At 42.6% G+C, this 22946-nt stretch overlaps 1 protein-coding gene across 1 annotated transcript in view; it reads left to right on the top strand.

Annotated features, from left to right (window-relative positions):
• The first annotated feature begins 9192 nt into the window (after positions 1 to 9192).
• Positions 9193 to 22946, top strand: part of MYL9 (myosin light chain 9) — a 55347-nt gene continuing 41593 nt past the window's right edge. The window contains exon 1 of the mRNA XM_089673348.1: positions 9193 to 9286. The gene's annotated coding sequence lies outside the window, so the exon portion shown is untranslated. The remainder of the gene's footprint in view (positions 9287 to 22946) is intronic.

The raw sequence follows: 22946 nt of genomic DNA, 5'->3' as shown, positions 1-22946 counted from the left end.
ATGGGCCAACCCTTTCTGCGTTGCTGTATTTCAGATCACCATAACAACTGACCAGATCTGTTACCTTGGGCGTGGCGTTTGCTCACAATGCCACCTCCCAATTATGGCGAACTATGGGTTTCATCCATCCATGTTGCCTGATACATTTGTTCCGCTGAGAATTCCTGCATTAGAGGAACATCTTCTAGAACTCTGTTCCACTTGGGTGCAGATCTAAGAATCCTTGCAATGCTCCAGAGAGAGGTACAAACTGCATGCTGACCGCCGATGCCTACCTGCACCCTCCTGCCAAGTTGGGCAGAGGGTCTTCCCGTAACCTCCAACTCTGTGTACTCTCATTAAAACTGGTGTCTCGGTATATTGGGCCTTTTCGCATACTCCGTAGGGTTAACCCAGTGGCATAGGCATTAGATCTTCCTTCCAACATGCGTATTTCCAAGCTATTCCATGTTTCCTTTTTAAAATCTTTGCGTATAACTGCTATACCACCTTGGTACCATTCCCTTGCCCAGTTCGGGTGGACAATCATGAGAAATATGAGATACAATCTATCAATGACCCCTGTTGGTTTTGTGGACACATACAATGTCACGTTCACTGGAGGGGTTACAGTCCAGAAGAACAGTCTTGGGTCTCATCCTTGGATGTACATGTTCCTGTCCTCCTTCGTGCTTTCCATTTATGTTTTCCCCTCACTCCTAGTGCCCCCTCGAGGGGGAAGGATTGTTAAGGAGGGGGTATTGTCAGAGCTGGGCTCCTGTTATTTACTGAGCAGCTCTTTTCTTTCTGTGCAAATGGTAAAAACCTATGCGCTGCTATGTTGCAACTATAGTAATATCAGGGAAGAGGATTGCTGCACTCACTACTCTGGTGTACTCACACTCAAAATTAAATAAATGAAAAAAATGTGGTGCGCAATCATAAATAGAACCATAAGCTTTAGAAACACAAAGTGACAGTCCAAGAAATTTTTTTTCTCCAATAATTACCCTAAAGAAGTCACGTGACCTGTGATGAAACATGTTGGGTAGAGCCTAGTGATGTCACTTCCGGTCATGCCCAAACCGGCACAAGTGATATGAGGAACCATGTTGATTGATGGCTGTGATATGCTTTTGATTCATTACTTTTGTGAGTGCATTTTGTATTTGAATAAAAAGTGTTCATATTTTATGGGGTTGCACTATGATCTATTCCCTTTATTTTTAATCATATACACCTTAATTCCACTGGATATCCAAGAGCATGTTCCCTTAAAGGGCCAGAACTAATGAAGTAGCCACTAAGGATTGACAGTGGATAAGCAGAATTTGGTTTCATCCCTAACCATGTATGACCTATTTCCCCTAGGTCAGGGAAGAAGGTGAGTGCAAGGTGAGTGCATGGTGCAGCTACCCAGTGATGGGAAACACCACAATATAGTCGGCACGGTGGAGTAATGCATATGTGTTCACTATAATTCGGAGTTACATATAATTTGTTTAATGTGAGTGGATACTGTAACACGTTTAATTTTTGGTTATATAAAACGGTGTTGCACTGTGGTATGTTTTTGTTTTATTTTGCACGGATCTGAAGTTTAAAGAAGCATAATACATGGAAGGAACACATCACAGATCAGAAATTTGGAGACACATTTTCCTTATAAAGCGAGTTTTTGGCCTATTATAATCTATAGGTCAATGGTCAAGGTGAGCAGGGAGTGGGGTGACAAGTCAAGCATGGTGTTGATTCAGTGGGGTATTTAGGTTTCATGCTGCCCTAGGCAACACAAAATCGGCTACCCCCCCTCTTGGAGAGACCCTGACACCAACCAACACCCCCCTCCCCCAAGATAAGAGCCTGATATTGACCAACAACACCCAACCTGAGAGAGCCTTTCACTACTACCACCCCCCATACACTGGAAACCCCCCCTACCCGGCGAGAGAGGACACTCCCCTTCACAGCTCCGTACATCCCTGGAAACAAGAGTCAGGCTCTGTATAAACCATCAAGCAGCCCGCAGCCTCTCTCAGTTCCCACCTGGTCCCCATGCTGCATGTATCCTTTCTTCCATCCCTTCTTTTGAGGGGCAGCGCTGCCCCCTGAAAAATGCTGCTACCCCCTTGAAAAAATGCCGCCCTAGGCAAATGCCTTGTTTGCCTTGTGGTAAATACACCCCTGTGTTGATTATTGCTGGATGATAACACAACATATACTGGATTGGACGTTTATTATTGTAGAAAAAAATTTTCTTCGACTGTCACTTTGTGTTTCTAGAGCTTGTGGTTCTATTTATGATGAGATAGTGCACCACATTTTTTTCATTTCTTTTCTTTCCGTGCTCAGAAGCTGCTCAGCTGTTGGTTAATCACCAGCTGATCATTGTCTCCACAGTGGCTCACCTGGATATGATCATTAGTCGAGCCTACAGCAAGGTCTTTTTTGCTATTTTAGCAGGTTAGCTCATTTCCTCCTTGCTTTGAATGGTCTATGATCTCCAGTGTGTTCCTGTTTACAACTCGATCTGGCTGACTTCTATTCTGATTTCTGTTCCTGATTTTTTGGCTCCTGACTGCGCTGACTTCTAGTTTCTTGACTCTGGCTCATCTGATAACCCGCTCTGGCATCCAAACCCTGGCTTCTATTTTGACTACATTTCTGACCTGTCATATTTGCTACTTCATTAAAGGTGTGATTTTAACTGCACTTTCTGTCTCTGCCTGGTTCTTCACACTGTTCTGCAGGTCTCAAGGATGGCTGTCACCCTGCTACAGAACAGAAGATTTCTTCATGCCATAAAGGATTTTCCTCGAGGGGGAGGTACTTCATATTTGTTGCTCTACCATTTTGTATATATGTTACTTTTGCCTGTTGTCAGTGGTAGTAAGCTAGCACCAGGAATTTTATATAACTTTCTATATTTGTACAGTGTAAAAGAATTTTATTTTTCTACAAATATTTATTTTGTAAATATTTACTTCCCAGTTGCAGTTTGTTTGTTTGTCCCCTCCTTTTTTTTGTATGGGATACCCTGCTCCTGGGCACAGGAGCCATTTTTGGATTTTTGTCCCTCAGCCAATGACGACATGGCTGTTTTCAGTGGGAGGTGAATGTAGTCAGCTAGTGGGAGCTAAAGTTTCAATTGTTAGTCAGTGGCTGAGTAGCAGCCTGGTGCAACAGTTAGAGTGGGGTCAAATTGTGGTCAGAGCTGAGAGGCTCCCCCTGCACCAGAATTTTGGAGAAAGTTCTAGAAGCAGTGGGTGGAAGTGAGGAGTGGCTGGTCTGCACGCTCAAGGGATCCTGGCCAATCATCAACAGCAGACTTGGCTTGGGGCCAGGACGGCCCTTAAGAGTGACCGAGCCTTCTCGGCAGTGGAAGAGTTTGGGTGGAAGTTGGAGAAGTGAGGCTGGAGAGGGAGCCCAGATGGAGAGGGGCTCACTTACAGGCAGGAAAGCTTGGAAGGTGGAAAACTCAGGACTTCGCCGGCCCCACAGAGTGAGGATTACCTATGCAGCAGGGAAGGAGTGGCCCAGCTAGAAGGCCTGGTAGCAGCCAACCCACCAGCAGCATGTGAGAAGGACTGAGTAAGTAGACCTGCAACCCTGGTCCAGTAAGGGGAAGGAGCACTTCCATGAGAAATTGGATTTCCTGTCTGCCCGGGACTCTTACATTTACAGTGACAGGCACTGGATCCCCTGTCCAGGGATTCCTTCCGGTAGCCAGATTAGGAGAATCTGGGGTCTGTGGTAGTACTACAGGAGATGCTGGCTAGCTCTCCAGAAGAGAATTTTTGCTGTAAAGACTCATAGATAGTTCCAGGAAAGCTGTCCTCTATTGCCGTTACTCTTGGGCATCACGTGTACCCCTTATCCCATGCAAGTTCTAATTCCCCTAATAAAAACAAAAATCAGGGTCAAAGACTGGTTACTGTCACCTGGATGCAAGTCTGTGTGGAAAATGCGTGTTGCCTGGATGTGCAGGACCATACAGGGACCCAAAGTCCTAAAGGGAGAGTGCTGAGATCTGGAGTATGTAACGCGCAAAGTGCAGGGGTCAGGAGTATGTAAAGCACAGAGTACAGGGGTCCGGAATATGCAACAGTAAAGACCAGTGCACAGAATGCAGAGTTTGCAGATGTGTAACATACAGAACAGAGGGTAATGCAGGAAAAATCCCCCAAATCTAAGCAAACTCTCCCTCCCCCAGGCAAAAGTCTCTCCTTAACACAAAGCATACTCCTTCCAAACAAAAATCACTCCTTATCAAAATTCCCCCCACCCCAAATAAAAATCCTCCAGCACAAAGTGAGAAGTCTTCCTAGGCTTCTGTCCAGCTGTGTCATATGACAGAGCAAAGGAGAAACACTTCTCAGTAACTGAGGTCTAAGTCAATCTTCAGCTATCCAGGGGTCTCTTCATAGCCATGAGTGACCAGAACCACAGCTGTGCAGGGATTACCATGCGGTGGCAAAGTCCTGGGCATAGTGGACCCAGGTACAGAGGAAGAGATCCGGGGGGGGGGGGAGAGGAGGGGCATGTACCCCTGGTGCTTAGGCCTAGCAATGTCCATGTCCTAAACAGTACTTACTTTTATTATCATAAAGTGACCGCAAGTCAATATCTGGCAACCACATGGATAGTACTTTTCAATAATGATCTGCTTCTATGTTACAAAGCTGTATATACTGGTAAGGGGCAAATCAGGTGCAGGAGGGATCATTTCAACTGGAACTCTAGTGAATTGTTTTTTGGATGCAATGATCAAAAGTTAAAACATCCCTGCTTTTTGTATTTGCCCCATATTTCCTATAAGCATTCTTCCTGGGGAATAGCCTTTTAATTCCTGTCTCTGTTCCTCCTAGGGGATTTTCCCTCACTTCCTGTCCTGATGACTAGTGCCACCAGCATAGGAATTGAAGAGAAATCTCCCCAATCAGTATACAGCAATAAAAATCAAAGGAGCCAATTCTTTTCTGCTCTAGCCCAAACGAAAATTATTTTTCACGGATTTTCACCTAATCAAATATTACTGCTGGGTAGTTTAGATACAAAAACAGCTTGGATTTTCCTAACCAAAGAGATTGCCTTGAACTGTAAACCGTGGGCTTGTCTGTTAACCTGGTGCTTGTATTCCACCTCAGCTGAAGACCTACAGTTGTATCCTCAATAACGCATGTCAGATGCATATCACAAAAAACAGCTCTTCAACATCCTAGGAAACTTCCACATACATCCAGCTTAAAACCTCAAATAGACACTGTCCTGTTTTGGTGCTTAAAAAAATTGACGTCAATCCAATATCTATTTTTCAGTATTTTTGCCATCATGTCTCATTGTATACAGCTTTTAAAAGCCCAACTCCAGGAATTAGACAAAGTGTACCCTGCGCTGGGCTCTCCTGCACTGCATAGATTACTGGTTGTTTGGTCTAAGGGCTCGTTCACACTTGGCTGTTTTACCAACGCTTGCCAAATGCCCCTATAGCATTTGGCAAGCGTTGGTCTGGTGTTTGCGGAGCATTTTTTAACACTAGGCAAACGCCGCATGCGCGGTTTAGCGGAGGTTGCTAGGTGTTTGCCAAGTGTTAAAAACGCCCCACAAGCGCCTATAATGCAGTTTAATGCAATGCAATATAATTTTGGTTTAGGGTCAGTTTTCTATGGACAAGGTTCTACTGCACATCTAGCTGCTCCCTGATACAGTCACAGAGTTTAGACACCTAAACAAAGAGATCGCCTTGCCATAATTCCCAGCTTTGTTGCTGTCCACCTGGAAGTTATGAGTCTTCCAGCTCCTCTATAATATAAGATAATCCAACAGGTAGAGTACTCATAATGGCCGAAGTGGATGTGCAGACCTGGGAGCTCAAGTGGAGAGATTTCATCAATAAAGTTCCTGAAGTTAGCCATATGTTTTGTTTGATGGTTCCTATGGATATTCTGAAAACAATTGTATGCTAGAGCAATGTTTCTTAACCTTTTTTCAGTCAAGCACCCTTTAAAATTATGGACAGAGTCGAGGCACCCCTTAAAATTATGGACAGTCTTAAGATACTGTTTAAAATTACGGACAGTCTTGAGGCACCCCATTCTAAAATGAAAAAAAAAACAATTCTAATGGTTTTAAATAATGCAGTGACATCCACACACATAGGGCACCCAACATTAGAGATGATTTATTCTTCCAAAGCAAATACACTTTTGTGCGCTGGTACTGACTAGTATTCCAATGTTTCTCTTCTCCCTCAGTTTTTCTCCATCGCTCAGCTAATGTGACCCCAACACTGATGGAGAGAGGCAGGGAGGGTCAAACAAGGATGCTGTGCAGTCAACCAACATCCTCCTTATTAACTGATGTCATTGGTTGTTAGGACGCTAGTGGCTAGAAGGTCGTACCTGTGCACAATGAAAACCTGTGGCTTTTTGTAACTAAAGCCACTAAAGCCACTACAAGGCAGGCTTGCTCCACTCGCTGGCTTGTATACAAATTTTGAGCAATTTTTGGACATTTTGCCAAGGCACCCTGGTTGAAAAAGGCATACAACAATACTATCAGTGATTTGACAAATCAAGTCCTTAAAAATTTTGCTAAATTTTCTTGCCAGTAGTTCGAAATTTAACAATTTCAGAATGCATGAAGCTGATGTAATGTATATGCTTGTGACCCTACCACATTCCATTTATACCAAAAATAAACCACCAAAGGAACATTTGTAACTATTGATTGGCTCAAGCGTGTTTGGATCCTAGTCCAAACCCACCAGAGTGAGACCGCTAGGAAGCTGACACCTGTACTTGGGGCATGTATACATGCAGCTGTGGGGCAGGACCTGCCCTTGCCACTTATGATTGACCCAGTACAGGTGACTACTTCCTTGTGCCCTTGCTCAGGTGTGTTCGGACTAGGATCTGCAAGTGTACAATCCAAACGCACATGTTCCTGTGTTAAAAATGGCTGTGTGTATATGTGCGTACTGCAGCGACCGTTGGATGGAACCGAACAGAATCAGCAAGGGAGAATGTCACCAGCACACTGAGGATCACCAATATGGGTCCAAAAGTTTTAATGAACAATCACATAGTTACAGCAAGGCAACGTTTCGGAGTCTCGCAGGACCTATTCATTGGGCATGTGCCTTGCTGTAACTATGTGATCGTTCATTAAAACTTTTGGACCCATATTGGTGATCCTCGGTGTGCTGCTGACATTCTCCCTTGCGGACTAGGATCTGGACACACTCAAACGTATCCCTACTTGTGATAGGCAACGAAGATTTTACCTCCAGATCAAATTTTTCCAAGCACAAAAAGTGAAATTTCCCAAACAGAAACCATATCTACAGAATGCGTCTATTTTTGTCGTCACTACAGTCAAAATAATCATCGAATTGTCACCATCAACGACAAGATAATTGAACTAACATTTCAAAAATCACCATTGCTGAACAAAGTTCTAACTGTGTATGGCTAGCTTGAGAGACATAAGAAACTGTCAAGAAGGTTTTTCTCTCTACCGTTGGAAATAGTTTTAGTGGAGTGCTCCTTTAAAATGAAAATTGTAATCCAACTTATTAAATAAGAGTGCATTTACAGGGATGTTTAAAATGTGTACAAAGGTGTGCTATTGCACTTATAGGTGAATGAAATATTCTAAATGACAGCTGCAGCAGTCCTAAATTGTGAACCTAAATGCACAAAACATTAATGTATAACCATATGGACCGCGCATACTATGTGCATAAAACAATATAAATAATCAACATAAAGTTTAATATCATTCAGTCCCACACCAGTGAAATGGGTGCAAAGTGCTAGTATTCATCTTTTAGTAGCTTGATTGTATATCTCCAAACCACATGACAGGTGCTCCACTGTGCTAAAAAATAGTGTCCCACATGGACTGACACTCACCGTCATCCAATGACCATCTATCTCTAGAGGCCATACACGCTTTTGGGCCTATCCCAGTGAACCGATTGTGTCAATGAAGTAACCACCTCTCCTTAAGATGAGACTGTGATTGATAATAGACAAGTTCCAAGACCACTCTCTCCTCTCCTCCAAAAACAGGTTATGACCTCTAGAGATAGATGGTCATTGGATGACGGTGAGTGTCAGTCCATGTGGGACACTATTTTTCAGCACAGTGTCATGTGGTTTGGAGATATACAATCAAGATACTAAAAGTTGAATAATAGCACTTTGCACCCATTTCACTGATGTGGGACTGAATGATATTGAGCTTTATGTTGATTATTTATATTGTTTTATGCACATAGTATGCGCGGTCCATATGGTTATACATACAGGGATGTTTAGCTGTGCTGTGAATCCCATCACTAAGAATTTACTAATTTCTGCAGCTGGGTATGCATAGCTGCAGCCACTGAGCACGTAAAGAGAAAAGACCGGCTGGCAGCGGCGTGCCACGGCTACTTGTGACTGTTCGCACAGCCAGCGATTACCTGTAATGAAAGTGGGTGGACGCACACACTGAAGGTATTCGCTGGCTGTCTGAATGGCCATGAATAGCTGCGGCTGTTGAAAGCCTGTATTTGGACTGTAAGGGCAGCTATCCACACACAGTTGTCAATCCCAGTAGCTAGTTGCCGCTGGGATGCATGGCTAAACGCCTGTGCGAATGAGCTGAGTGAGTTTAAAGCATTCCATGATCCTCGAACATGTATCGATACGTTCCTTTATTATCGGAATTTCTGCTGTTGAGGACAAAAAGCACAATTTGTTTTGCAGATGAAGGTGATGCAAATATTGTGCTATTGAGGAAGACAGAGCAGCATAGCTATCAGTAGTTAGTCATGCTCAGCTGGACTTGTTCTGTAGTGTTGAAAACATTTCACAACTTTTTAAATAGTTTCTTCAGTTCTGGATAAGTGGTGAAACATCTTCACCATTACAGAACAAGCCCAGTTGAATTTGACCCAACTACTATCATACCATGACCTGGATAATGAAAACCTTCACTGACAACCCTAAAGGCAGTCATTTTAAAAGGAACCATACACCTTTCCACCATCTGTTACAAACCGTCATTATACATTATTGAACAATTAATATAATTACAAAATAATAAAGGCACATAGCCCAGCCTTAAAGTACAAGTACCCTTCAATCTGTCCACCATACCCCAGCCCTATACATTAAACAGCTTACCTTAGGTGTGCTCCTTATACTTTGCCCTACACCTTCCTGGATCCCTCCCATTACCTGTCTGTAGTGATCTCATACTAGTCACTCCCACTGCACAGATCACAGGAGAGACACAGAGGCAAACACAAGCACAGGTAAGGCAAACACCGCCATATACTATAGAAATAATAGTGTATAGAAGGGTATTATCACCCTATTCCAGCACTGAAAGCTTCTAAAGCTCTGTAGAAGGTATTATGCTATCCTGAGGGTTTTAAATTTACAAAAAAGTGAGAAATTTGTGTTTACGAGTGCCAAGACAGACCCAGTACAGCATTTCCAACAAGTCTCGTGCATTGCAGCTTCTGTGTAAAATCGAGTGCTGCTAGAGACTTTTAGCTGGAGGGGGCAGTTCATTGAATCAATATGGTAAATCTGCAGGAACAGTCCCAAATTGAAAGATTTGTCATTGCAAATGTCTATGGTTTTGAACCTTTATCAGCTATACAGTAGAAATCCCGGTATACAGAATTGAATCAAACTTTCCCTTTTGCATTATCCTCTAGTTTTCAAGCTCAACTCCACATTAAACCGATGTTTCAGTTGTGCGTGTTCCCTAGCAAGGTAAACACAAGATGGCCTTTTATAACTCATCATTGGTGTTGCCATCAGAGCAGCCAGTCCTGCCTAGCCCAGTACACGTTATAAGAGAATCAGACGAACGATCGTCTGGTTTTCCTCGATGTTTCACAGCAGGTTGAAACTGAGGATGGTACTAATTATATGAAAATTCTTGCATGACAAAGGTTTTTTTTGTTGTTTATTTTTTCTGATCAGGCGCAATCTTTTGCATCTGATTTTTCTCGTACAAAAACAGTACGCAATAAACAAAAATCGTTAGTTCTGTTCACATACGAGAAACATTTTGGAGTTTGTTCCTTCAGAAATTTGGAAAGTGAATTGGATGTTGAAAGTTGTGTTCACACTGTATGAAAATCGAATGATTGTGCCTCGTACAGAATTTTGCTATCGATTTTTCTCATAGTGTATACAACACCTAACTCCTGGAGAAAGTACAAAGAGTAATAAAGACATTATGCTCCTTTGATACAATTTACCATATTTAATGTGAAACAGGTAATGAAAGAATGTAGGATCTGCTCACGTCAGAAGCTGCACTAGAAAGCAGCCGCTGGTGTGCGACACGATGACAGCAGTGCCCATGGGCTCATCCTGGCATATCACAATATTTATTTTTTGTTCTGTTGGCCATAGCGTGGTGCGAGGTACTGGACTGCATCACACCACACTGCACTGCACTGGAGAAAAGTACTGCATGGCATAACTACTGCAGTAGGGTGGTGCAAACTGGCCTGAGAAGATTTTTACGGTGGGACTGCGCTGGGCCACTAGAAAGAAGATTGTTGTTGGTCTTGGTAGTACATTGATTCAGTCAAGGATAGACAGACATACAAAAGCAACTGAACAGATTAAGGCAACCTGCCACCAACACTTAGATCAGGGGTCTCCAAACTATGGCCCGAGGGCCACATCTGGCCCACTACAAGATTTTACTTGGTCTGCAGATACTCTGATGTGATAGGGGCTTCTGATATAAAGCGAAGGCTTCTGATGTGAAGGGGGAGGGCTCATGTAATGGGAGATCTGATGTGAAAGGAGGACTCTGATGGAAGGGGGGGGGGGCTCTGATGTGATTGGGGAGCTTCTTCTGTAAAGAGAAAGAGAAGGATTCTGATGTTGGGGGGGGGGGCTTTTAATGTAAAAGGGGGGAACTTGTGTGATGGGAGAATTGATGGAAGGGGGCTTTGATGTGATTTGGGAGCTTCTAATGTAAAGGGAAAGCTTCTGATGTGAAAAGGGGGGCTCTGATGTGGTTGTGGAGCTTCTAATGTAAAGAAGATTTCTGATGTTAGGGGGGGTGGCTTCTGATGTAAAGGGAAAGCTTCTGATGTGAAAAGGGGGTTATGATGTGGTAGTGGAGCTTCTAATGTCAAGAGGAGGTTTCTGATGTAAAAGGGGGGACTGGTGTGATTGGAGATCTGATGTGAGAGGGGGGACTCTAAAGAAAGGGGGGCTCTGATGTGATTGGGGAGCTTTTGATGTGAAAGGGAGATTCTGATGTTATGCAGGGCTTCCGTCTGCAAACATTTGTGAAAAAACAATGTGACCCTTGTACTGAAAATATCGGAGACCTCTACTTTAGCTCATTTAAAGTGGTTGTAAACCTCAGACATGAAATATGAACAAAGTATATCCCTCTATAGTTTGTCCTTGTCTCAATGCAGAGCACTAAGTGTCATTTCTCTCTGTTGCCCTGCTCCTCTGCTATCTGCATGAGTCACTTCTGGCAAGTTTTCCTGACACCAAGAGAAAAAAGGTGACAGAGGAGGGATCTCCAGCACACAACCTGTGATTGATAGCTTCGGTTCTGTTCCTGTGTGCTGAATGAAGGGGGGTGTTCTTACCCGCCCAATTAGTTCTCACTGAGCTCTGCAGACTGTAACTTCAGCTCCCTGGTCTTGTAGTCTTTTGGGACCTGTCACGTGTCCCAAAAGACGGGAGGGAGGGAGGGAGGACACCTTCCGATTGCCTAGGCGATCGGACCGGAAGTGGGAGCAGGTACCTATCAAATTCAGGTACCCGTCCCCCCGCTCCCCAATCCTTAATAGGGAGCGGGGGAGCAGTCCTTAAAGCAGAACTTCCCCTTTTGGGAGGAGCTCCACTTTAAGCAACTCAGCCATATGGCGTAGACTGTTGGCCCAAACAACTGACTGATGGCTCAGTCAATTTTTAAATTGAATTTTTATCAAGCTGGGTGGGCTGCAGGGCCACCCATCCTAGGAGAATCAGCTGAAGTTTAGGCTGTCTCTGGCCATGAGGGAAATATCAGTCAATCTTGACTATTTTTGAATTTCAAATATGATTGCAATCTACCACCTACAAAAATCAAAATGAATGGAATCAAAATCCAGAAAGAATCAGCAATATAGTTACAAGTGGACATCACGTTTGAATGGGGCAATTTTGACCACATCGCCTTAAAGCGGATCTTCACTCTCTCAAACAGTATTTTCTATTTTTAATCCTCATGATGTTTAAATTAATAAATTGATAGGAAAGTATATTATATTCACTTGTGCTAAACTTGTTTTTTTTACATTTCTTCAGTTACTTCCTGATTTCCATGCCTAGTCAAATGATGTCAAACATATTAGGAGTCTTCAGGAAGGGAAGAGGGGCTTTCTCAGCTAAGCACACCCTCCTGCCTGCATGCCTGAGCTAATGGCAGACTGATTCTATATTCCAGAAAGTAAATTTATCTGCCTCTACTTAAGATGGCCATGGCCAGAAATGCTAGGGGGGGGGGTTCAAAGTGATTTCTCAGCGAAGTAAAGCAGGAGACATGAATGGAGAGGAGAGTTGGCTAGAATGTGAAAAATTATTTAAACAGTGTTTTTGGTTTGTGTTGCTCAGATACATTGTAGTTCCACTTTAAGATCAATTGAAAACACACTTTTATGTCTTCTATTGCTTTATGATGTAGACAGGGAATGGATTCAAATATTTGTGCATGGCTAGCTTTAGGCTTGTTACATTTGTTGAGGGAGGAGAGGGGTTGGATTCATACCTGAAATATTTCATGTGGCAATACAGCTGACACCCAGACATTTGACATATTCCAGTGTCTCTGCAGATGTTAATGTCATTACTATATAATGTTCATGCTGATAGACTATTGGGCGCCTCTTTAGTACTGACAGCAAATATTTTGTCCCTGAGCCCAAATTGTTATTTTTGCAATTTATTGTTGAAATGGCATTTAGGAAGCAGCTCTATTAGCAGTATGAAAACAACAGATGACAGCGCTTGTAACTGGTTCCAAAACATGGAAAACAGTACAATAATAGAAGAGAAGCAGTCTGCTGAATATAGCCGTATTAGTCTCCATCTCTTCTCTCCAGATTCTCCTCTGTGCAGTTCTGTAACAAAAACAATAGTAGAAGTTCCGGTTAACCCTTTGAGGACCAAGGGACGTATTTGTCCCATGTTTTTAATTGCCTGTATCATCTGATTAAGAACTTAAAATACTTTTTTTTTTTTTTTTTTGGTATGAGTCAAAATATTAGTTCTTATCAACAAATGGATCTAGTTTTTTGCCAATTATTTCATGAAATGGCTTAGTTACAGCAACTGAAGTGTACGAACTTTAAAAACAAAAAATTGATTCTTTTGGCGCTCCGTAATCTTATGGTCCTTAAAGGGTTAAAGACCATTCTCTTTCACAAAGACAGCCTCTCTGTCTTGCATGGTGAGGTCTTTTCGAAGGATCCGTCTGTTTCTAAGGCAGGCCATAGATGATGTGATTTTCTTTCCTGTAACCACAGAAAATCACTCAATTCCCCCATAAACACAGTCAGTTTTGATGGGGGAATCCCTCCCGCAAGCCTTTGTGTTCTCCAAGTGTGGGGGCAAGAAGAGCCATCCCTGCTAGGAGAACACAGTGATTATTGCTAACAGCTATAGCCGCTGGCAATAATCGCATCCTAAAAATCAGACATGCTGCTTGCACCCAAGTTGATCGATGGATCCGCTTGGGGACAATCAGCCTGCCCATACATGGATCGAATCTCGGCTGGTCCCTGCTGAACTAGCCGAGATTCTAACCATCTATGGCCAGCTTTATGCAGGCCATAGACGGGTCAAAAATCGGCTGAAAAAAAAAATTGGCTGATTTTCGCACCATTAGTGGGTTCATTGGTCGGCCGTTTTTTGGGATTTTAGCACTTTTTTTTAATCGGTGAAGTTGGAAAAAAATTGGCCGATTTTCCCGATCGGCCGATTTTCCCAGCAATGGTGGGCAAATCGACTGATCTTTTTACCGATAAAAAATCTGCACATGAGCCGTGACCTGCAAGAAGAAGAAAAGGAAGAAGAAGAAAAAAAAAAAGAATTCCAGTCCGCTATTATATTTGACATGAAAAAGTCTTGCGGTTGCAATAATGTATCTCTTTGTATCCGAATAAAAACATCTGTACCCGAAATGGATACAAATAGATACATTATTGCAATCACAATACTTTTTCATGTCAAATATATTAGCGGAGCTCTCTGCAGGGACAGAAGTAATTAAATGCCGGCTGTAGACTGGACGAAAATCAGCCCTTTTTTTTTTTTTTACCGTTGGTGGTAATTTCAGCCTATTGAACGACTGATTTTTTATTTATTTTTTTTTTATTTTAAAAACGGCCTGTTTTCGACCTGTCTATGGTCTGCATTAGGCTATGATCACATGGGTACAATAAGCTGGCACATGTTAAATGATCCCTTCCACCAGGTATAAAAAATTACATATCTTTCAAATGTCCATCATTTGGAACAAGATTCCTTTTCCATCTTTCCCTCTTAACTGTACAAGGTGTGGCAATTTAATTCCCGGAATGCCTGCGGCGTAGCATTATAGTGGTGAGTCGCAAAGCTATTCTGTACTGCCACATTTTGACATGTTATACCTTGCATTTGTCTGGGTTGCGGACCAGTGGGCTCTGTCTTTACAGAGTAAGACAAAATAACACGTGTGTGCGTTGCGCTGTTGGTGGAAAATGAGTGCGAGAAATCTGAAGCAGTGGATTAACATCAAATTTTGTGTGAAAATTAGCAAAGGTTAGTCAAACTTTAGCTCTGTTACAACAAGCTTATGGGGAACATTTCATGAAGAAATCAAGTGTTTTTGAATGGGAAGGAGGTTTAAGAAGGGTCGACAAGGTGTTCACGATGACTCAAGAAGTGGGCAGCCAAAAATGCAAATGAAGACAGAGCGCAAACAAGTTATACACTTAGATCAAAGATTGTATGTGAATGACGGCAAAAGAATTTAACATGGACACGGAAACAGTGTGCCAGATTCTAATGGAGGTTATGGGAACATTGTAAAGCTCTGCTCCAACTGTTGGCACTATATGTATCCTGTATAATGATAATAACAGGGGCAGACTGACCATTTGGAAACTCGGGCACTGCCCGGGGTCAGTAGGGGTCCCCATGAGATGCCCCTGGTACCTTTTTCATAGGCTTTTTTGAGTTTGGGCAAGGACACAGGGGCCCCATGATCCCCTATTGCCCGGGGGCCCCATGAGTTGTCAGTCCGCCCCTGGATAATAATAATGATTCCTGCAAAGATGGTGTATAGAATCTTGACAGAGGATCAGAAAAAATATTGTCTTCAAATTTCATCCAAACTCTTTTGAAGAATGTAGAGGTGTTTGATATTTTAAGTTGTTGTCCCTTTTTTTTTATTTTGAAAACACATTAATACATTTTCTTTGTAATTATTTATAGTGTTAGTGTAAATAACATATAGTGTTATATTACATTAAACCTTTCTAAATAAATTGACAAATTGTGCATTTGTGAAGCTCTACTATGAATGAAGAGTAGTGTTGAAAAAGTATTGGTGGGTTTAACCAAAAGCTCTAATACAAAAAAAAAAGCATTGGTTGGTTTCAGTTTTTGCCCATGAATTCTTCATAAACTGTATACTTGTGGGCATGGTTGAAATGAGTTCTATACACCAGCCTTTCTCAACCTTCTTACAGAGGAACCATTGAAATATGTTTCAGGCCTAGCTTTAACATTGCAGTGTAGCAGATCAGCCCTACCTTACAGATCAGTCTAGTAAAGGTTTCCATCTAATGGAACCCAAAGTGGTCACACATATTACAACCTCAATGCATCAAGAAGCACGTAAACACATCATTCCGAACATTATTGCTGCTGTAATACAAGCTAAAGCCTTTGTGAACAGAGTCTTAAGTTGCCCATACATAGGTATTTTTTTTTTTTTTCAGCCAGTCAGTCAGCTGAAAAAAACTGATATGATTCCCCCATCCACATTGGTGTGGAATCCTCCCTGCTGTGTCATTGTATTCTGATAGCAGCCAATATTCAGCAGCTGAAACAGCCACATTTTGACCCATGTATGGCCAGCTTTACAAGGGCTGTCAGATGTACATGCACAATGCAACCTTCCCCACACAATGGAAGAAGGTGTACAAATATACTAGCTTGGCTCTGCCTAGTATCATGTTTGCTGCTGTGGAGAGGAGCAAGGAGGAGGTAAGCGACACTGATAGACCCTCCTGATGATAGCCAGATCAGGTTGCATCTCATGTCTATGGTTACTTTATTAGGACAGTCCCATTCTCCCTTTTACTTTAAAGTGGTTCTAATAGCAGAAGGCTTTTTATCTTTATGCATTGTATGCATAAAGGTAAAAACCTTCTGTGTGCAGCAGCTCTGCCAACTCCCCCTAATATTTAGCTGAGTCCTCTCTTGATCCACAGATGTGCATGAGAGCAGTGGCTCTCCAGGGTTTCTCCCTCATTGGCTGAGAAAGCAACAGGAGCCATTGGCTCCTGCCAATCACAGCAAGTGAGCCAACAAGGAGGGGGTGAGGCTGAGACGCGCTTTGTGTCTGAATGAACAGACAAAGCAGCAGCTTGGGAGCGAGCCTGCTTGAATGCCCCCATAGCAAGCTGCTTGCTGTGAGAGCACTTGGCAGGAGTGAGGGGCCAGGAGTGCTGGCGGGGGATCCAAGAAGAGGAGGATCAGGGCTGCTCTGTGTAAAACCATTGCACAGAGCAGGTGAGTATAACATGTTTGTTATTTTTAAAAACGGCAGCCTTTAATATCACTTTAAAGTGAACCTGAACTCAAAAATTAAAAATTCACTTTGTTATAGGGAATACCTAGAAATTGCAATTGTGCCTAAGCAGTAACCTGAAAAATTTACCTTTTTTGTCCTGAATTACTCCTGAAAAAAGAGCAGTGCACTTCCTGGTGTGCAAGGGTGCCTAGGCACTTCTGTGCCTACAGCCTCCTAGCTGTATATTCTAGTTTTGAGGTCAAAGGCACTGTTGTCTCTTATTGGTTCATGTCAGGAGATTTGGAGTGAGATTTGGTGATGTCACTACCGTGCTGCTCACTTTTCTCTTTGCTAGAGGCTCTGTATACATGCTTGGGTGAACACAGGCAGACATGTTAGAAATTCAGCATGGGGCCAACCTTGGCTCCTTCCATAGATACAGTGGAGAAGTGAGTCTAGCCATCTAGGTACAGAAAGTGCTTTATTTGCAGGATCACCAAGTGGAAATAATTTCTGAAAAAATAATGCAGCAACCACATCTAAAGACTTATAAGCTGCAATGTATTACATTTTTGTTTTTAGGTTTAGATACACTATAAGTTTGGGTTACGAGCCCAAAAAGTCAGGACTGGTATTTAAGTGCAGATCAACTGTCACAGTTTGCCTGTGACTGGCACAGGTTGTTGTTCAAAACGTGATGTTTGCAGTCATAGTAGCGTAAGTATGAGGTTTATTAACCCAATAAAGCTGTGACCTTGCCCAGTTTCAGATTCTTTTTTTTTTCTTTTTTGGGCGAGGCACTCTTTGAATAGTTATGATGTTGTTCATGGCTCAACAGTCAATAAATCTCCCTCCTGGGCAGATGTCGTCTCAGTTTCTTTACGTGTGACACAAGGGGTTTGGTGTGATAGGGATAGGTGCCTTCAGGGGATGTCCTCTAAATTATCAGGGATGACTCTACATCATTGTAGGCCAAAAACTGGAAATCCTGACCATACATAGATTATGAATTAGCAATCATGGTGATATTTTGAAGCAAACCTTTAGTCATGGGCAAAAAACTGCAATTGATATATAATCAGCAGGCAATCGAGACAATATGTGGACAATAACAAAAACATTGAAAATAGCTAGAGCCCAATGCCTCCCAATCCCATCCCTTTGCTCCAGACCTCTGGTCTAGCAGCAGGCTTTTCTATCATTTCCTTCTTGACACATTTTTTTCTCCGTGGCCAAAGGGAAGAGCTGGAGGTGGAGAGACTCTCCCCTTCTCTAGAGCACCCGCTCACCATGCTGACCTCTGCAAGACAGAAGTAATGACGCTGACATCACTACTGCAGTCTGGGCTGGAATCAATGGGATCTCCTAACAGCAGTCTTTCTGATTGGATTAAAGCGGTATTAAACGCAAAAATAAAAATGTAATATATTGATGCTTACCAATCCTTTACCACTTCCTACTCAGTCTATTGTAAAATGATGGGCAAGCATGTGCTTCCTAATCCTGGGTAGACATGGATATCATATGACATCCTGCAGGAGTGCACCTCATGCATACCCTATTTGCCACGCAGTGGCATGATCTGTCACCTGCTGTGTCCATGTGTACTGTGCCATACCGTGTGATTGCTGTGACCAATCACAGCGACCGCATATTAATAGTACACAATGGCTTTCATTCATAGCCATTTATTGTGATCTCTGTGATTGGTGACAGATCACATGATACAGAGACCAATCACAGCGGACCTGTACCATGTAATAGCTGTAGCTTATTAGAACTCACAAGAATACACAATGGCACATGAATGGATGCCATTCATAAAAATGCTTGCTTATAACAGTGATCAGACCATCACTGTAATAAACAATTCTAGTGGAAAAAAATCCTGATCACTTCCCCAGAGCAGTACAGTGGCACTATGGTGCCATCAGGGGCGGAATGACCATTTGGAAACTCGGGCACTGCCTGAGGGCCCGGGGGCAGTAGGGGGCCCCATGAGATGCCGATGGTACCTTTTTTCATAGGCTTTTTTGAGTTTGGGCAAGGACACAGGGGACCCATGATCCCCTATTGCCTGGGGGCCCCTTGAGTTGTCAGTCCACCCCTGGGTGCCACTGTACTGCTCTGGCCACAGTATGCAAAAAAAAAGAAAAGGTTTTTTTTTGTTTTTTTTAATTTGTTTTTTTCTTTTTTACATACTGTCACTAGTCAGTGTCCCTGATCACTGCCACACCAGTCTTATGATAAGAGTGTACTGCTCTGGTGACAGCATGTAAAAAAAAATGGTGATAAAAACAAATTTTAATTTCTTCATTTTTCAAAAAATTGTGACAAAAAATTACAACTTCAAAAAAACTTACCATGCGCCTTACTAAATATTCTGGACTGTCAACTTTCCAAAAGGCCTCTTTTGGGGGTATTTGTACTGTCCTGGATTTTTAGGAACTTCCTGAAATGAGATTGGCCATCGGTATATCAGTATTGATCAATTTTCAAATATACAGTATATACTATACATTGTCGACTCTATAACGCTTACACAGACTAAACAATATACACTGATTTGGGTTGTTTTTACCAGAAACAAAAAAAAAATGTTTTGTTTTTTTTTCAAAATTGATGGGTTTTTTTTGTTTATACTGTATAGCAAACAACCCAGTGGTGATGAAATATCACCAAAAGAAAACTCTTATCGGCTTAAAAAAAAATTCTGATTTCATATGGGTACAGTGTTGCATGACTGAGTAATTGGCATTCAAAATGTGACAGCGCTCAAATCTGAAAACTGGCCTGGGCAGGAAGGGGGTGAAAGTGTCCAGTACTGAGGTGGTTAAATGTGGTGGCCACATTAGTTTTATTAGGCCATTGTTTTAACATAGTGAACTGGCCAGTAACACCTGTTACTTACTGTTACCTAGGGTGTCTCCACTCTGGATGCAATAGCAGACAACTTTGGACATCAGCATTGTCAATCTGGGAAGAGGGTAGTGTTAGACTTGCAGATTTAGATTGATCTGACAGCCACATTAAATCCAAACTCATCTAAAGCCTAGTACACACTGCTAGTTGTTTTTTTTTCATTCAACCCAACTGGCTGAATGAAGAAAAAAAAAGACAGTTCAGGAGGAGCCACTGTACTAACTATCCGATGTTAGTACAGCGATCTCCCCTGCTGTGCTATTGTGTTCTGACAGGGTAACTGACCCCCACCAGAACACTCCGGTCAGCGCTCTCAGCCATTGGGAGATGACTGGGAGACCTTTTTTCAGACTGGAAAGAGAAACACATGTATAATAATGGATAGATTTTTAACATCAACAGTAAGGACCCTTCAGACTTGGTGGACCCGCCAGTGGGTCTGCTTGCTCAGTGGGGAATCTGTCTGCAGATCCCCGCTGAGCGAGCCGATGATAGGTCTGTGTCCCCTCTGCTGCTGCAGAGTGGACGCAAACACAGCCCACTCATTTCTATGGGGTGGCTGGATGGAAACGGACCACCTGTCCACTTCCACGTGACTTTCATCCGATTCACCAGACGGATGGGAAACAGATCCCCATCTGTCTGTTTTTGGCATACAGGATCGGATGCTGGTGGTTGTCAGCGGACACAAACACCCGCAGGTTCATAGAGGGTTATGAATGATCTGACAGGAAAACCTGACAGGCAGACCTGATCAGAGTGACAACGACCCAAAGCATACATCTAAATCAACAAAGGAATGGCTTCACTAGAAGAAGATTAAAGTTTTGGAATGACCCAGCCAGAGCCCAGACCTGAATCCAATCGAAAATCTGTGGGGTGATCTGAAGAGGGTTGTGCACAGGAGATGCCCTCACAATCTGACAGATTTGGAGTGTTTTTGCAAGGAAGAGTCAAGATGTGCCAAAAGATGCTTCAACAAAGTATTAGTTTAAGGGTGTGCACACTTATGCAACCATATTATTTTATTTTTTTATTTTTTACTTCCCTCCACCTACAAGATTTCAGTTTGTTGTTCAACTGAGTTATACAATTTATAGGTCACATTAAAGGTGGAAAAAGTTCCGAAATGATTTATCTTTGTCTACTTACTCTTGCACGTGATTATATGTGGGGGTGCCCCAAAAAATTTTTTGGGAGAGGGATTTTTTGTGCTTGGGTGTTACTTTGGTTTATTACAATTTAAAACCTTTTCTGGTTACTTTTTATTTTTTTATTTTTTTCCATCTCATAGGGTATAGGTGACAGGTTTTCTTTAATGAGACATCCAGGATCTAAAAGACCCTGCATGTCTCCTCTGTGCTCCACTGAATGTGATGCAATGGAGATCGCATTGCAATACATTCTTTCCTGGCCATAGTGGTCAGGGAAACTCACATGGGGACCCAGAAGTGACGTCAAACATACGCTTTCTGGGTTGGCAACAAGGAGGGGAACAGAGCACCCACTAAGTCAGTCCCGGGCCCGGTAGATAGGCATGCAGAGCTAGGATACAGTACATGGTGGGGCGCTTGGGGGGGCTCAGTTACCGAGTGTGTGTGGAAGCAATCGGGTGGTAGCACAGCCGCATGAATGCTTCTACCTGACAGGTAGGAGTCTACTTGTGAGATTTACACAAGTGTGTTTAAAACCTCCCGCTGTCAGGTCCGTACAACGTTCTGTGAATGAGTGCCTTCAAGTCCCGGCAGCCTTAGTGGCTGTGGGCTTTTAGTTTTCAATGAACTACCACGGTGCTGTGGAGTGCCATGGTAGTTCATTGAAACTTACTGTCAAAATATCTGCTTGCTCATACATTGCCTATGGCAAGCAGATATACTGACAGGTCTGCAGGAGACCTGCATGGCATCAGCGATCTACTGACCGCTGGCACAATGCCTTCCAGGCTCCTGCAGACAAAATAGTAACTTCTACCTGGCAGTACTAGAGTCGCTGGTTCAAATCCCAAAAACGGCAACACCTGCCTGGAGTTTGCATGTTCTCGCTGTGCCTGCGTGGGTTTCCTCCGGGTACTCCAGTTTCTTCCCACACTCCAAAGACATGCTGGTAGGTTTATTGGATCCTGTCTAAATTGGTCCTAGTATGTGTATGAATGTGATTTAGGGATCTTAGATTGTACGCCCCTTGAGGGTTAGGGACTGATGTGAATGTACAATACATATGTAAAGCACTGCATAAATTGACAGCGCTATATAAGTACCTGAAATAAATAAATAATAAATGCATATTTTTTTACCTGCAAAAAAATATGCATTTATTATTTTTGTCAAAAAGGTGAACTTATCCTTTTTAAATAATGTCATCTCTAGATCCAGATTCCTGAGATCAGCTCCATTAATTCCTTTTCCTGGAAACTTAGATCCACCTCTGAAGTTTATGTAAACATGTGATCAGGAATTTATTCATGGGGACCTTCAAAATTACTAAAAGGTCCACTTTAATTTGCACACTTCTCACTGATTTGGGTTGTTTTTACCAGAAACAAAAAAAAAATGTTTTGTTTTTTTTTCAAAATTGATGGGTTTTTTTTTGTTTATACTGTATAGCAAACAACCCAGTGGTGATGAAATATCACCAAAAGAAAACCCTTATCGGCTTAAAAAAAATTCTGATTTCATATGGGTACAGTGTTGCATGACTGAGTAATTGGCATTCAAAATGTGACAGCGCTCAAATCTGAAAATTGGCCTGGGCAGGAAGGGGGTGAAAGTGTCCAGTACTGAGGTGGTTAAATGTGGTGGCCGCATTAGTTTTATTAGGCCATTGTTTTAACATAGTGAACTGGCCAGTAACACCTGTTACTTACTGTTACCTAGGGTGTCTCCACTCTGGATGCAATAGCAGACAACTTTGGACATCAGCATTGTCAATCTGGGAAGAGGGTAGTGTTAGACTTGCAGATTTAGATTGATCTGACAGCCACATTAAATCCAAACTCATCTAAAGCCTAGTACACACTGCTAGTTGTTTTTTTCATTCAACCCAACTGGCTGAATGAAGAAAAAAAAGACAGTTCAGGAGGAGCCACTGTACTAACTATCCGATGTTAGTACAGCGATCTCCCCTGCTGTGCTATTGTGTTCTGACAGGGTAACTGACCCCCACCAGAACACTCCGGTCAGCGCTCTCAGCCATTGGGAGATGATTGGGAGACCTTTTTTCAGACTGGAAAG

The sequence above is a fragment of the Staurois parvus genome, unplaced genomic scaffold (genome assembly GCF_062004578.1).
Source record: "Staurois parvus isolate SC_StPar_1 unplaced genomic scaffold, SC_StPar_1.0 ptg000137l, whole genome shotgun sequence".
In the NCBI taxonomy this organism is placed as follows: domain Eukaryota; kingdom Metazoa; phylum Chordata; class Amphibia; order Anura; family Ranidae; genus Staurois; species Staurois parvus.
This window is presented reverse-complemented; position numbering and strand designations above follow the sequence as displayed.